Raw genomic sequence first — 13,920 nt, 5'->3', positions numbered from 1 at the left:
CGAGGATCCTTGGGGTACGCCGCAGATGATCTTGGTGGGCGCTGTGTTGAAGGGCGGGAGAAGGACTCTCTGAGTTCTGTCGGCGAGGAAGTAGGTGAGCCATTCCAGTGCCTTCTCTTGGACCCCGGTGTGGTGGAGACGGGTTGTCAGGGTGCGGTGGCAGACGGTGTCGAATGCGGCCGACAGGTCGAGGAGGATGAGGACGGCCGTTTCACCGTTGTCCAGCAGAGTCCTGATATTGTCGGTGGCTGTGATGAGGGCAGTCTCGGTGCTGTGGTTCGCTCGAAATCCGGACTGCGATGGGTCGAGGGAGTCGTTCGTCTCGAGGAAGGTGGTCAGCTGTTTGTTGACGGTCTTCTTGATGACTTTAGCTGGGAAGGGGAGGAGCGAGATGGGGCGGAAGTTCTTGAGGTCTGTGGGATCCGCGGTGGGTTTCTTCAGGAGGGTGCTGATCTCCGCATGCTTCCAGCTCTCTGGGAAGGTGGCGGATGTGAAGGAATTGTTGATGATGTCCCGGAGTTGGGGTGCGATGATGGAGTCGGCTTTGTTGAAGATGTGGTGTGGGCAGGGGTCCGCTGGGGAGCCTGAGTGGATGGAGTTCATCGTGTGGGTGGTGTCTTCCGTGCTGACGGAGTTCCAGGTGCAGAGGGTGGTGGTGGGGGGCATAGACTCGGTGGGAGGGTACGTGGTGTGGGTGTCGAAGCTGTCGTGGATGTCGGCGATCTTGCGGTGGAAGATCGTGGTGAGTGAGTCGCAGAGGTCTTGTGATGGCGTGATGCCGTTGTTGCTGGCGCTGGGGTTGGAGAGCTCTTTGACGATGCTGAAGAGTTCCTTGCTGTTGTGGGAGTTGTTGTCCAGTCGGTCTCTGAACGCTGATCTTTTGGTGGTGCGGATCAGCTGGTGGTGTTTGCAGATGGCGGTCTTGAGGGCTGTCATGTTTCCTGATGACTGGTCGTTGCGCCAAATTTGCTCGAGAGTACGGCAGGATTTTTTGGAGTCTTTGAGATCGTTGGTGAACCATGAGGCTTTCTTGCTGTCGGAGTTGCTGGGAGGGTTCTTCAGTGGTGCGAGGGCATCGGCGCAGTTGGTGATCCACTGTGTGAGGTTGAGGGCTGATTCGTTGGGGTCCGTAGTGTAGGAGGGTTGGTTTTGGCTCAGGGAGGTGGTGAGCTGGTCGGTGGTGATCTTGCTCCAGCATCTACAGGGAGCTTGTTGTGGGCGGTGGTGAATTGTGGTTTTCCTGAAGTTGAAGTGGACGCAGCTGTGGTCAGTCCAGTGAAGTCCAGTGGAGTGGCTGAAGAAGATGTGGTTGCTGGACGAGAAGATGGAGTCCAGCGTGTGGCCGGCGTAGTGGGTGGGGGTGTTGACCAGTTGCTTGAGTCCGAGGTTGGCGAGGTTGTCTAGCAGGGTGGTGGTGTTGTTGTCCTTGTTGTTCTCCAGGGGGAAGTTGAGGTCCCCTAGGAGGATGAAGTCGGAGGAGGCGAGGGCGAGCGGGCTGATGGAGTCTGCGATGGCTTCGCTGAATTGTGTGCGAGGTCCCGGGGGTCTGTAGATGAGGGTACCTCTGAGGGTGGTCTTGGGGTCGGTGTGTATCTGGAAGTGGAGGAGTTCGGCGGCAGTGAGGGTGTCGTCGGTGTTGGTCGTGATGCGGATGTTGTTTCTGTAGACAATGGCGATGCCGCCTCCGGCTTGGTTGATGTGGTCCCTCCGGGTGATCTTATAGCCGTCCAGGATGGCTATGGCGATGTCGGGGGCTGAGGAGGCGTTCATCCAGGTTTCCGTGAGGAAAGTGACGTCCGGTGCGTTGTGTCGAGGAGGTCCCAAATTTCGACGGCGTGCTTGTGGACGGAGCGAGTGTTGAGCAGGATGCACTTGAGGTGGTTGTTGTTGGCGCCTGTCCTGGCGTGCGCGGTGCAGGTCCGAAGGCAGGTGAACTTGCTGGCGTGGCAGGTGAAGGCTCCATGGGTGTGTTTCGGAGTGGCTCTGAAGCAGGCTGGCTGTCGGCCGGTGTTGAGTGCGTGGAGGGCGGTGGCACTGTATCTCCGTCGGGTGGGTTGGCTCCAGCGGGGGCCAGGGGTCCTGGCACTGTGCGCGGTCGGGGCGCGGACGGGCACAGACGGGCTTGCCTGCGCGGCCTCCATATAAGTGGGAGTGGGAGGGAGGAGCAGCTGGGAGGCGGGAGCGGAGTGGCGAATGGGGCAGCGGGGGGCGTGACCACAGGGTGCAGCGGCGGGAAGGTGGACCGGGGGGAGCGGGGGAGGGGGCACGGGCAGGAGCGTGGGACTAGGGAGCGGGGTACAGAGAAGAAAAATACGGGTCACAGGGGGCACAATGCAGGTGTAAAACGGGGTACAGAAGAAGAAAAATACGGGTCACAGGGGGCACAATGCAGGTGAAAAACGGGGTACAGAAGAAGGAAAAAACGGGTCACAGGGGGCACAACGCAGGTGAAAAACGGGGTACAGAAGAATGAAAAAAACGGGTCACAGGCGGCAAAATGCAGGTGAAAAACGGGGTACAAAGGAAGGAAAAAACGGGTCACAGGGGGCACAATGCAGGTGAAAAACGGGATACAGAAGAAGAAATATACGGGTCACAGGGGGCACGACAATAGCGAGAGGCCAGCAGGCGCAGGGGGCTCACTTGGCAGCGGCGTGAACTGGCAGGCAGCAGCAGGGCACAGGAGGACCGTGTGGCGGCTGGGGGGGCGACCTACCTGCAGGCAGGGTCAAAGGTCGCTCCCTTCAGCGCTGCGCGGCCTCCATATAAGTGGGAGTGGGAGGGAGGAGCAGCTGGGAGGTGGGGGCGGGGTGACGAATGGGGCAGCGGGGGGCGTGGCCGCAGGGTGCAGCGGCGGGAAGGTGGACCGGGGGAGCGGGGAGGGGGGCACGGGCAGGAGCGTGGGACTAGGGACCGGGGTACAGAGAAGAAAAATACAGGTCACAGGGGGCACAATGCAGGTGAAAAACGGGGTACAGAAGAAGAAAAATACGGGTCACAGGGGGCACAATGCAGGTGAAAAACGGGATACAGAAGAAGGAAAAAAATGGGTCACAGGGGGCACGATGCAGGTGAAAAATGGGGTACAGAAGAAGAAATATACGGGTCACAGGAGGCACGACAATAGCGAGAGGCCAGCAGGCGCAGGGGGCTCACTTGGCAGCGGCGGGAACTGGCAGGCAGCAGCAGGGCACAGGAGGACCGTGTGGCGGCTGGGGGGGCGACCTACCTGCAGGCAGAGTCAAAGGTCGCTCCCTTCAGCGCTGCCCGGCCTCCATATAAGTGGGAGTGGGAGGGAGGAGCAGCTGGGAGGCAGGAGCGGGGTGGCGAATGGGGCAGCGGGGGGCGTGGCCGCAGGGTGGGTCAAAGGTCAGTGTCAGTCAGTCAGTGTCAGCTAGAGCAGCTCTGCTGACCTGTTTCTCTGACTCTAAAGCAGCTCTGCTGACCTGGTTCTCTCCCTCTAATGCAGCTCTCCTGACCTGGTTACTCTGGCTCTACAGCAGGTCTGCTGACCTGGTTCTCTGGCTCTAGAGCAGCTCTGTTGACTTAGGTCTTAGGCTACAGAGCAGCATTGCTGATCTGCTTCTCTGGCTCTACAACAGCTCTGCTGACCTGGTTCTCTGGCTCTAAAGCAGCTCTGCTGACCCGGTTCAGTGGCTCTAAAGCAGTTCTGCTGACATGGTTCTCTGGCTCTAGAGCAGCTCTGCTGACCTGTTTCTCTTCCTCTAAAGCAGCTCTACTGACCTGGTTTCTCTGGCTCAACAGCAGCTCTGCCAACCTGGTTCTCTGTCTCTAGAGCAGATCTGCTGACCTGGTTCTTAGGCTCTAGAGCAGCTCTGCTGACCTAGTTCTCTGGCTCTAAAGCAGCTCTCCTGACCTGGTTCTATGGCTGTAAAGCAGCTCTGCTGACTTGGTTCTCTGGCTCTAGAGCAGCTCTGCTGACCTGGTTCTCTGGCTCTAAAGCAGCTCTGCTGACCTGGTTCTCTGGCTCTAAAGCAGCTCTGCTGACCTGGTTCTCTCCCTCTAAAGCAGCTCTGTTGACCTGGTTTCCCTGGCTCTAGAGCAGCTCTGCTGACCTGGTTCTCTGGCTCTAAAGCAGCTCTGCTGACCTAGTTCTCTCCCTCTAAAGCAGCTCTGCTGACCTGGTTTCTCTGGCTCTACAGCAGCTCTGCTGACCTGGTTCTCTGGCTCTAGAGCAGCTCTGCTGGCCTAGTTCTTAGGCTCTAGAGCAGCTCTGCTGACCTGGTTCTCTGGCTCTACAACAGTTTTGCTGACCTAGTTCTCTGGCTCTAGAGCAGCTCTGCTGACCTGGTCCCTTGGCTCTAAAGCAGCTCTGCTGACCTGGATCTCTCCCTCTAAAGCAGCTCTGCTGTGGTTCTCTCTCTCTAAAGCAGCTCTACTGACCTGGTTTCTCTGGCTCTACAGCAGCTCTGCGGACCCGGTTCTTAGGCTCTAGAGCAGCTCTGCTGACCTGGTTCTCTGACTCTAAAGCAGCTCTGCTGGCCTGGTTCTATGGCTCTAAAGCAGCTCTGCTGACCTGGTTCTCTGGCTCTAGAGCAGCTCTGCTGACCTGTTTCTCTGCCTCTAGAGCAGCTCTGCTGACCGAGTTCTATGGCTCTAAAGCAGCTCTGCTGACCTGGTTCTCTGGCTCTAAAGCAGCTCTGCTGACCTGGTTCTCTGGCTCTAAAGCAGCTCTGCTGACCTGGTTCTCTGGCTCTAAAGCAGCTCTGCTGACCTGGTTCTCTCCCTCTAAAGCAGCTCTGTTGACCTGGTTTCCCTGGCTCTAGAGCAGCTCTGCTGACCTGGTTCTCTGGCTCTAAAGCAGCTCTGCTGACCTAGTTCTCTCCCTCTAAAGCAGCTCTGCTGACCTGGTCCTCTGCCTCTAGAGCGGCTCTACTGACCTGGTTCTTTGGCTCTAAAGCAGCTCTGCTGACCTGGTTCTTTGGCTCTAAAGCAGCTCTGCTGACCTGGTTCTCTGGCTCTAAAGCAGCCCTGCTGACCTGGTTCTCTGGCTCTAGAGCAGCTCTGCTGACTTGGTTCTCTGGCGCTAAAGCAGTTCTGCTGACCTGGTTCTCTGCCTCTAGAGCAGCTCTGCTGACCTTGTCCTATGGCTCTAAAGCAGCTCTGCTGACCTGGTTCTCAGGCTCTAGAGCAGCTCTGCTGACCTGGTTCTCTCGCTCTAAAGCAGTTCTGCTGACCTGGTTCTCTCGCTCTAAAGAAGCTCTGCTGACCTGGATTCTCTGGCTCTACAGCAGCTCTGCTGACCTGGTTCTCGGCCTCTAGAGCAGCTCTGCTGACCTGGGTCTCTGGCTCTTTAGCAGCTCTGCTGACCTGGGTCTCTGGTTCTAGAGCAGCTCTGCTGACCTGCTTCTTAGGCTCTAGAGCAGCTATGCTGACCTGGTTCTTTTGCTCTACAATGGCTCTACTGACCTGGTTTCTCTGGCTCTACAGCAGATCTGCTGAGCTGGTTCTCTGCACTCACGATGCACTCACCCGACTTCGCGAAAATATATTTAAAAATAATATAAGTTTATTATAAGTACAAATATATTATTTTTATGAATATCTTAGATAATCTATTGCCCTAATATGTATATTAAAGACACATACATATCATTTTGGAACATCATTTTTATTTTGCGGGAGTCACGACCAAACACGCCCCAGCACGTATAGGACGTCACGCGGGACCCGCAACTGCGCAAGCATCTTGTACCGTAATACGCATGTGTCGTGAATGCACGGGAACAGGAGTCGCAGACTGGTCGCATACCAATCGCGCACATCACATAATATTAAATATATTTGATTTAACTGAAAAAAACGTAGCCGTCGCCCACCGTATGCAGATCCTTCACGACTTTTCCAAAATGGCGGCTAGAATGTGCGCACCCACCGTGAGGTGTATGCTTTGAGTACGCGACTCCGAAAAAAATGTGATTTTTTTTTAATGAAAATAATATAAATATATTAAAATAAAAATGAAAACAAGAAAATTAATCAATATTTCCTTTTTTTTTTTTGCAATTTTCAGAAGAATATATAATGTTCTTTAATGAATACAAAATTTATAAATAATCAGTAAAAAAAACTGTAGAAAATCAGTACAAAAAAACAGGTGTAACTACTATCACACATAAAAATTAGCATTTAAAAAACCTTTGAAATTCACTGAAAAAAACGTAGGTTTCAGAGACGTTATAGTTAGAAATTAGCATTTAACAAACCTTAGAAATTCACAGAAAAAACCATAGGTTTCAGGGGTGTTATAGTTAGCTGGCCATTTCACTCATCCAAAACCATAGAAATTCCTCTGTTATAGTTAGTTCTGCTAACTATAACTCGCGCACCCGCAATGCACTGCTGATGATGTCATATATTGCATCATTCATGACATGGTCCGTGACATCACTGATGACATCTCAAATGACATCACTGATGACATCACTTATGACATCATCAACTGAATGTGGTTTAGTTTGTAATTTAAATATATTTTACATATATATACCAATCTGTATTGAAGATTGAGTGGATATATAAGTGTTTGGATGGAGGATTTAGTAGCTGTCTGACTGTCTGTTTAAGTGAGTAATTAAAAGTGTCTCACTTAATACATGGATTAGTAACTAAACTATGTAATATAATACATAATTCAATTATTTAAATTTCAAACTAAACCACATTCATTGGATGATGTCATCAGTGATGTCATCAGTGATGTCATTTGAGATGTCATCAGTGATGTCATCAGTGATGTCACTGACCATGTCATAAATGATGCAATAGGTGACATCATCAGCAGTGCATTGCGGGCGCGCGAGTTATAGTTAGCAGAACTAACTATAACGGAGGAATCTCTATGGTTTTGTACGAGTGAAATGGCCAGCTAACTATAACACCCCTGAAACCTATGTTTTTTTCTGTGAATATATATATATATATATATATATATATATATATATATATATATATATATATATATATATTATCTACTGGCGGTCGCCAGTAGATAGTTATAGTTAGGACCGTGTTTCCATAGGAAATCTGAAAATTCTATTTTGAATAACTTTGGCGCCGGTTGACGAATCCTTGCGAAATTTTCAAAACTAATGGGGCGCTCTGCTCAGCTCCTACCCTGAAAGTCTCGCAGTGATTCGGCAAGTGGGGGCAGAGAAAAAAGGGGAGCCCCAAAACGCGTTTTCCCATGCATTTTCCCATAGGACCTTTAGTCGAAGGTACAGCCCGAACGGCTAAACGGAATTACTTGAAATTTGGCAAAGAGGTAGTCCTCAGGTCAGGCATGTGCCTTTTGCATATATGGTGTCAATCTGTTCAGTAGTTCCTGAGAAAATTGCAGTTAAAACCACATAAATATCTATAAGCGCGCACCGTGCGCGCACCGTGCGTGCACAGTGCGCGCACCTTAACGTGCGCGAGCGTAATTCTGATTGGTGGTTACATGTCAGTCAACGTTCGAATCGGTCGAAATCAGGAAGTGTCGGCCGCCATTTTGTGTGTTGTGTGTGAAAGAAAGGTGGAGAACGTGAAAAGGGGGCAGGGTAGAGCGTTCCTGACCCCCTAGCCTTTGTCAGGGGGTCCCTGAAGGACACCGAAGGGTGAGAAAAAGATTTATTTTTTTTTCCAAAAATCGCGGGGTGCGCGCACCGTGCCTGCACGGTGCGCGCACGGTGAAAAACCTTAAAAAAACAAAAACATTTTAAACGAGTGTAAAATAAATATATAAAAATATAATAAAACATACATAACTTAGCATTTAAAAAAACCTTACAAATTCACTTAAAAACCATAGGTTTCACACACGTTATAGTTAGGAATTAGCATTTAAAAAACCTTGAAAATTCACTTAAAAAAACATAGGTTTCACACATGTTATAGTTAGCTGGACATTTCACTCGTAAAAAACCATTGAAATTCCCCCGTTATAGTTAGTTCAGATAACTATAACTCGCGCGACCGCCACTCTATCACAAGGATGATGTCATCAGTGATGTCATGAGTGATGCCACTGACCATGTCATGAGTGCTATAATATGTGACATCATCAGCAGTGGATTGCGGGCGCGCGAGTTATAGTTATCTGAACTAACTATAACGGTGGAATTTCAAGACAAGCTACATATCTGTTAATATTCAAAAAACAAACTGTACTCATGCATTACTACGAAAGATTATCTGCAACATGCACACCTGGAACTGTCTAGAATGTGCTTGTACCCTATTGTGAATTTTATGTGCAAAATGTCTGACCTTGCTTTAAAGACGTTCCATTAAGTGCTACAATTTTTCAGCACTGGATCGTCGCAAGCTTCTCCTTAAAACCGAAGTTGAGTGCAAAAACGCTGTGCTCATTAAGAGCAGACTATGAAATCATGGCTTTATTCTTTAGAGTAAAGAATTAGTAGTGCATAACTTTTCTGATTGCATTCGGAGGCTTGCAGTCCTGCATTTGCAAACAAACCTTGGCACCTTTCAGGACATGGGCTATGTGCGACCATATCGAAGTCACACATCGTGTAAAATTTAAGACCCAGTAGGGAACCTTTTAGTTCTTGCGGACACGTCACAAGTAGAGAATTATTTTGGACATCACACTCAAAAGCACTAAAAAAGTTGACAAACACACTATGCAACGGAAAAACCTTATAAAGCTCTGGATAATGACGAGTGCTATTGCCACTTCACTGTACATTGTGAACATGCTCTTCTGTTTATTAGATAATATTTTCTTCATGGCTATCCAAGTATGTAATTCATAATAGAGTATCTTGGAGAATAGTTTGGCAGGTGGACATAGCAGGACAAGCAGTCTGTGATACGCAGCATTAACCTATTGAGCCTCTTACATATAGGCACCAATAGTGCTCCCTTCCACTCTTGAAGTGTATGGATGCCCTCCGAAGAGGACATGAAAAAGTGAGACTAAGACCATAGTGCACCAAATATGAGCTTGCTTCATATTGATTTTTAATTAGGCCATCTGGTCCTACGGCTATAGAAACATTCCATTAATAAATTAGCGTAGTCACCCTCACTTTTTAATTTCTCACCTCAATTGCAATAAGAACTGAAGAGTCAAAAATGAGCACAGGAGCTATGCTGTTATGAACACCAAATAGTTTATTTATATATCCTACCCAAAAGGCTTGAGGGATCTCTTCCTTTAATAGAGTAGATCAGTCCACAAATATGTCTTTTCAGATTAATCCCTATTTTCTTTTAGTGCCCCTATAGTGTTCCAGTTCCTTATAACTGTATTCCATTTCTTGTGAATAATCATATTTTTCAGAATCAGGTTTTCTCTTTTGATACGGAGGTGAATTAGTCAATACTTTAAAGTGGCTCCCATTTCCTACACACTTTTCTGAGGTGTTTAAGGTTACTGCTAACATCTCTAGGTTATCACTGCCAATTAATCACTCAATCAAGCAGGATTTAGAAAGCGTGGCTTATCATCTGTGAGGGTGCTAAGGGACTTGCTGCTTCGGGTGGGTTTGGTTGAACAGCCAGGTCTTAAGTGCTTTATGGAATTCTAGGAGAGAGGTCGAGGTCCGGAGGTGAAGGGAGAGGTCGTTTCAGGATTTAGGGGCAAGGTAGGAGAAGGTGCACCCTTCACTGATGCTTCGGTGGATGGAGGGGTTGTGTGTTAGGGAGAGGGAGGAGGAGCGTAGGTGTCTGCAGAGTTGGTGTACATTCAGTCAGTGGGCGATGTATGCTGGTCCTTGGCTGTGTGGGGCTTTGTAGGTGTGGATCAGCATCTTGAATTGACTTCTCTTCTGTATGGAGCCAGTGGAGTTTCTGGAGGTGAGAGGTGATGTGCGTCTGTTTGGGGAGGTCGAGGATGAGTCTGGCCACTGAGTTCTGTATGATTTGCAGTCTCTTCAGGAGGTTAGTGGTGATTTCTGCATAGAGTGTGTTGCTGTAATCAAGGCGGACGATGACTAGGGCCTAAGTGACGGTTCATCATGTATTGACAGGGAGCCATTTGAAGATTTTCTGAAACATGAAAAGAGTGAGGAAGCAGGCTGATGAAACTGCATTGATCTGGCTTTTCATGGTGAGTTTGCTGTCCAGGGTGATGCCGAGGTTGCAAGCATGGTCTGTCGGAGTGGGTGAGGGTCCTAATTTGGGGGGTCATGAGGAGTCGTTCCATGGGCAGGTGCTGTTGCTGAAGATCAGCACTTCTGTTTAGTCTGTGCTGAATTTCTGGCAGCTGTTTTTCATCCAGTCGGTGGCACTCATCATACACCTGCGGAAGTTGGCCCTCGTGGCGGTGAGGCCTTCTGAGAGTGAGAGGATGAGCTGGGTGTCGGCTGCATAGGATATTATGTTTAGTTCATTAGCTCTGATGATGTTGGCCAAAGGGGTCATGTAAGTGTTGAGCTGTGTGGGGATGAGGAACAAGCCTCAAGAGATGCCACAGATGATGTTCTTGGGTTCCAAAGTGAAAGGAGGCAGGCAGATTCTCTAGATTTTTCCAGTGAGGAAGGAGGCAATCCATTTGAGGGCATCTCCTTGGATTCTGATGGGATGATGGCTTTTGATTAGGGTGTGGTGGAATATAGTGTTGAATGCTGCAGAGAGGTCGAGGAAGATCAGGGCCATCATTTCTCCCTGGTCAAGGAGAGTTTTGAAGTCATTGGAGGCAGCAATCAGGGCGGTTTCGGTGCTGTGGTTGGTGCGGTATCCACATTGGGAGGTGTCCCGAAGATTGTTGTTCTCCAGGTGTTCTGCAAGTTGGCAGTTGATGGCTTTTTTCGTGGGCTCTGGTGGGAAAGGGTAGCAGAGAGATGGGATGGTAGTTCTTGAGTTCAGTGAGGTCAATGGATGGATTCTTGACAAGGGGTTTGACTTCTGCATGCTTCCATTATTCGGGGAAGGTGGCCAAGGTGATGGATGCATTGAAAATGGCAGTAAGCTTGCTGCTGATTTACTTGCTCCTAAGATTGAAGATGTGGTGGGTCAGGGGTTCGTGGAAGCTGTGGTGTTCTCTGTGGTAAGCTGGTCCCAGGAGGTGAGTAGGTGGTCAGGGCTCTCATTTGTAGGAGCGAGGTGGCAGAGGAGGTCAGAGGGGGCGGGTTGGAGTCCGAAGTTTTTGTAGATGGTGGAGATACTGTCATGGAAGAAGTTTGCAGGGTGTTGCAAAGTTCCTGGCAAGTGGTGATGATGATGATTTCGGTGGCTGATTGATGATTTTGAAGAGTTCTTTGCTGTGGTTTGGGCTGGATTTGCTGCAGTCCTCCAGGGCGTTCTTTTTTGTCTCCTTCAGGTGCTGGTGGAAGTGGTTGAGGGCTTACTGGAAGGTGGTTCTGTCTGTGGGCTCAAAAAATTCAAAGTGGGCTAAAAAAAAATGTCATCAAAAGTACTTCTGCATGGTTTCCATCACTTCGAGAAGCAATTGCTGAAGGCTTCAAGCTTCATACTGTTCAGATTGTGTTGGAAAGAGTTGGCCTTGGCAATAGAGTTTTTACATTAGCTATTTAATTGAATTGCAGCATGTATTTTATAGTGGGGAGCCCTAGAAAGTGCTGGTTATCAAGGTGATGGAGCTGCAATTTTAGGGAGTGCAATAGTTCCAGACTAAGGCCACCTTCATGAGTCATTGTAGACAGATACCAAGTGAGCCTATTTCTTCAATGGTGTTGTGACTCTGTATGGAAGATTTAGTAACACTTTGTGCTGCTGCAAAATTGCACAAAGAGTTGATAAAGTATTTACTTTCCAGTGCAAACCTTTATTATGCTGGAGAGTAACTATTAAAGTAACACAAACAGTGCTTTGAGTTGCTTTGAACGACTACCCCCAGGGGCTAGCCTGTGGGTGGCACATGGTCTTCAGCACTGCTAAGATACCTAGGTAAAACAACAAATATGTAAGCCCAACCTTAGAGCGCATGTCTGTAATAAGATGTGGCTCAGTCTGTGCTACATTAAAGGGATAGAGGCATACGTCACAAAGGTGCATCATCCCTGCAGATTCACCAAAAACGTTCGCTAGCAAACAGTTGAATGCAATTCCATACCAAAAACTTTAACCTGACATTCGGTAAAGGTTTGACAAGAAAGAAAACCCATCTAATACAAGAAGACGCTAAATAAAGTTTAATTCTTGCAAGTATCCATCCTGGAACTTTTTTCAAACTGTTCACACCAGAACATGGACTTCTATTGGAATTCTCAAGGGCATATTATCAATCCCATTATCACCACTTTAGCTGCAGTTTTCTGCCGCTAAACCGGCGATGATTTTTAACGCCGTCCTTGATAATATGCCCCTTAGTCGCTTACTTGTTAGGTGAAAGAGGGGGGGCCAGCCATGCCTCTTCCTGGCGCTGATGGGCGCAGACAGGCCAGCCCTTGGCCCGGGCACACCTGCGCGCGTCCCCCACCGTGGGAGCCCGAGTATGCCATTATGCGCCTCCGGCGTGTGGGGGATGGTGCGGGCGCGTCCTGGCACTAAGGATTATGGGGGATGTAGTCCCCGGCTGCCCCGTGCAATAAAGTGCTTGGTGCTGGTTTTGGAACAGTCTCATAAACTTCATTAATCCCTTGTGCTTCATACTCTGATAGGTATCCAGTACAAACGATTAGTACTGCACTTTACACCTCCGAAATTCTGTGATTCTGTGGCTGCAGCGATTTCCACACAATTGTTGATTTGCTGTATTTGCCACATAATCCATCATTTACTGCATAATTTTGCAGATAGATTTTAACAAAAAAGAAATTCTAGTTCAAACTGATAAATAAGCAGACGTGTTGCTGCACAATGGAAGGCAGTTTGCAGAGGTGAAGTGGTCATCTTTCAGTAGGCTTTACTGTATTTGAGGTTAAAGTGGTAGTAATGAGGTGAAACCTTTGCTAAGGCAGTGTTAACATGGCCATAAATGACAAAATAATCAAGTAATACCATCATAAAACGTGCAGCATTATGCTACATAATATGCCTTTTCTTGCTACATAATTTGATGCCCTTATGCCACATAATTCCAGTGGCCCTGGTTACAGTATAATGTGTAGCAGTGACGTTAATAGTGTGTCATAGATAATAGAGGAAAAAACCCTTCCCCGGTTGACTGGCATTTAAAAAGAAATGCTGAATAATGACAAAGCAAGTCTTAATTGCCCAAACATTCACATGGCTCCGTACTTACTGGCCATTTGTGCCCCAGTATTTATAGGACATTTGACCACCCAAAATGTATGTGGGGAAATTGCAGGGGTGCTGTATTTACAATAAACCTCATAATTCCTATTTTTCTAGAAAAAGAAGATCCCACTCATATATGAATTATCTGGGGGCTCTTTAATTTGAGACCTACATCTCTAATTTAAATGTTTCAGAAATGGCATGACAACTGTGTGACAAAAGCATGGCAATTGAACATTTTCTGCGTGTGTGACAGAGTTACTAATGTTTTGAACATACCTTTAGATCAGTTTGATATAAATCTAACATCTATATATTTAAGAAGTGACACAAGAAAAACTGCATGATAGATTGTCTCAAACAGAATGACAACCTGTAATCCCTATTCCTGGCAATCTGTAAATACTCACGCATGACAACATTTCTAATGTTTGACCATTCTGAGTAGCATTCTACCTGTCAGCCCCTCATTAGGGTAATAACTGTTATATAAATACTCATACCATACCACACCAAATTGTGTTTTCGTACCAGCCTTCTAACTTCCTGCAGGCCTAACCACATCCTCCAACATAACCCTTTGTTTTATCGATTTTTGTCAGAATACATTTGTATTTTTAACTTTGTGGCTGTAGGTAGGAAATGTGCACATACATTGTGCATCTCCAAATGACTATTGTGCGTTTGTTAGTTGCACTTTTTACACCCATCCTTATGAAAACCATTTTTGATCCTGTGTGTATTTCTTTC

This window comes from Triturus cristatus, chromosome 4_1 (assembly GCF_964204655.1).
Source record: "Triturus cristatus chromosome 4_1, aTriCri1.1, whole genome shotgun sequence".
NCBI classification, from domain to species: domain Eukaryota; kingdom Metazoa; phylum Chordata; class Amphibia; order Caudata; family Salamandridae; genus Triturus; species Triturus cristatus.
Note: the sequence above shows the minus strand (reverse complement) of the source record.